This window comes from Egretta garzetta, unplaced genomic scaffold (genome assembly GCF_000687185.1).
Source record: "Egretta garzetta isolate BGI_Z169 unplaced genomic scaffold, ASM68718v1 scaffold397, whole genome shotgun sequence".
NCBI lineage: Eukaryota > Metazoa > Chordata > Aves > Pelecaniformes > Ardeidae > Egretta > Egretta garzetta.
In genome coordinates, this window is record NW_009260493.1 from 5800808 (window position 1) to 5803981 (window position 3174).

Consider the following 3174-nt stretch of genomic DNA (forward strand, 5'->3'; position numbering starts at 1 on the left):
CAGGAATGCGTTGCTCTAACTATTCTTGCATTTTTATTTATTTATTTATTTTTAAACTTAGGATTTCCTAAATTTCATACTGCACATGTGCATAGGCTGATGAGCAGCGGTAGGAAGGAGAACAGTTGATTCCCACCGATTTGTTAGTGTCCCGGACAGACAGCTGCCGCCGGGGATGCTGCTGGGCAGCTGCTCCGGCTGTGGTTACGAACAACCCAAGTGCGTCCCTTTTCAACATGTGCTGTTTTATAAAGCTTCAACTTCTTCAGCAGATCTTGTGTGCTGGTGCAAGGTTCGGGGCATTGGGTTGTGAATGGGGGCTGGCCAGGAGAGCCCCCCATCCCCCAGGGGCTGGCTGGAAATATTTCCATGGAAGCCGAGTATCTCCAGATTGTTTCACAGGCGCCGATGTTTTATGTTGCCCGTGAATGGGGAGGGGTGGCTGTCCCAGATGGCTGTCGCAGAGCAGGTCAGCTGGAAAGCCCCCCTAAAGCGGGGGGGAGCAGGGAGAGGAGTGAAGGAATGGCTGCAGCTTTTCAGGGACACCATGCACGGGCAGCCGCTCGTGTTCGCTTCTCTTCTGGGTGGATGTGGCCTCTACTAGTAGTTAAAATCACTTTAACCACTCAGGGATTAAAAACTGTTATAATGTGAACTAAAAAAAAAAAAGAGTTTTGCTAATGAGTCTGTTACACCTTCATGGTTTTGAGCGTGGTGTTCGGCACTGCATCTTGTGCCTCTCATCTTCTTTGCTTTGCTCTCTGGCTTGTTAGGTAGGAAGGAGTTCCTTCGGGGCCAAACTTTGTAACCTAAGCTAGCAATCCCATCCGGTATGAGGTGAGAATTGGCACTTGCTGAAAATCTCTCTATTTTCTGTGTTCCTTGTGACAGTATCCTTGTGCAGTGGCGAATGAGTGTGATCCCTGCTTGTAAGGATGTGGGAACGGAGGCGGTGGGTTAATATTAACTTGCCCGAGGCGAAGTAGGGAGTGTGCCACAGGGCAAGGTCTCCCCAGCCTGCTACCTGTCTCTGAGTCATTTGCTTTTGAAGGAACTGATACCACAGTGTGTGTACACCCCCTTTTCATGCTGGCTTTTAACAAACTTTCAGAGTTTTTTCTATCAAGATAATTTTAGGTGGGGTTTTTGTTGTTTGGTGGGGTTTTTTTTCGTGGTTTTGTCTGCTGGATTGGCAATGTTGGAAGCTAAAGTCCTGTACCTGTTTGCATAGTGGCTACAGTATAAATTTTCTCAAACCGCCCCATCTTTTCCTTCTATTCTCAATGTAGAGAGGCCGGCTGCGGAGAAGCACGCTTATTTGATGCTTTCAGCTCTAAGAGAACTGCCAATAGAGAAGCCAATTGCGGTGACAGTTTCTTGTGACAAGAAAAGCTCTTTTTGGAAAGCTGGATTGAGACACCATTCTGAATTTCATGGAAGCCAATGGGTTTGTCTCAGCTGGGGAAGGGTTTTTGGTCATTGCTGACCTAGCACAGATGCCGAGAGATGTAGATACAAGTAGCCAAGCAGTGTTCCCTTCGGGGTATCCCCTCAGCCATTTTTGATGTTTGACCTCTTTATTAGCATGCCCTGAGGGGAGGTGGAAGCAAAGCTGGGTGAGGATGAAAGACAGACATCATCTTATGCATTGTTTGTTACTGGGTTTGAATAGCTGCCTCCAATACTGGAGATCAGGGCTTAAGGACAGTTGATCAGGGCTTAAGGACAGTTGATCGAGCTCTTGTTCTCGGGCAGGAGAAATGCTTCAGGGTGGGTTGAGGATCCGATAACAAAGAGCAACACTGGACTTGCCACACCTTGCAGCTCGGGGTGAAACCGGGAAGGGTTTCCTGAGCAGTGCAGAGTACCCAGGATCATGTTGATACCTAGGGCATTGACTATGAAAAGGGACCAAAGTCTGGCTTCCCAGGGCTTGCCAGCCCCTGTGAGGAGCCATAAGGACCTCGGGCAGAATCCGTCTCACTTCCACTAGCCCCGTCGCCCTCACATGCAGGCTTGAAACTGTCACCTTCCCCTGTGCAAATGCACCGTAGCGCCCCTTCCCGCTTACAGAGGCACTTCCGACATCCTAAAAAAGACCACCACCATACTACAAAAGGAGTTACCACCTTCTGGGTTTGCTGTCTTTAGATGGCAATGCTGCTGGAGTTAGAAATGGAGTCATTCTGCACTTGCTTCCAGAGTGTGTCCAGCAAATGTGCATTTAAAGTGGTTTTAATGATGGCAAATTCCTAATGGGGGTATGACTGTCTATGTGACTTTTTAAAAAAAAAAATCACTAAATAGTTGTCTTATTATCAGAGTTTGATGCCAGGCTCATTTTTTGAGTAAGGTGCTTGATGGAAATCAATGCAAAAGCAGAGGTGCCTTCCCCACCATTGCTGCTACAGCACCATGGTCTTCTGCCCCTTTGGCAGAGGTGAGCCAGTCAAAATGTCTCTTGGACCAGCAGCTGCTGGAGAGACCTGCTGCTATGGCAGTTTTGGTGTCAAACCCGTGTTGGGATTGTAAAGTCTCAGGGTTTGGAAAAAACTGGTAAAACGCTGATGATAGTGCGTTCAGACGATGCTGGAGGCACTTTGTGTATGGTCCCTTCTGCACGGTGCGGAGTCTCAGCCATTTTTTGGTGAAACTTGGGTGTGAAGTTCCTGTTGGAGCATCTGCTTTTTTGCATGCTGCGCTCCAGAGGCCGGATCCTGTTGCAGCTTTGGGGGCAGCCCGAGCCCCCTGCTGCTGGCATTTTTCTTTTTCCTGAGGAAAAAATCCTTTTCATTGTTAACCCGAGCTTGCTTTGTGAGGAGGGCTTGCTTCTTGAGCCTGAACATTGTGCGAAGGGCATGCCCTGCTGAGCACATTGATTTGGTGCTTAGCGTTTTCTCGTTAACTTCTGCAAAATCGCAGTTCATTCCTGGGAAGGATGGACGTAGACCTCTGTTTGGATTTTTGGATATTTTTTTTTTAAGGCGTGAGGGTATCATGTGTCTTGAAAAGCTGGGCTATTTCATCTCTGCGCACGAGTCTCATTTGATGAATACCAGGTTCTCTATTAGCCAGACATAACTCGATTTTCTTTTCCATGTATCTGGTCTGAGATGACGTTAATAAGAATAAATTAGGAGTGTTACTGCATGAAATTCACGATGTAAAATTAGT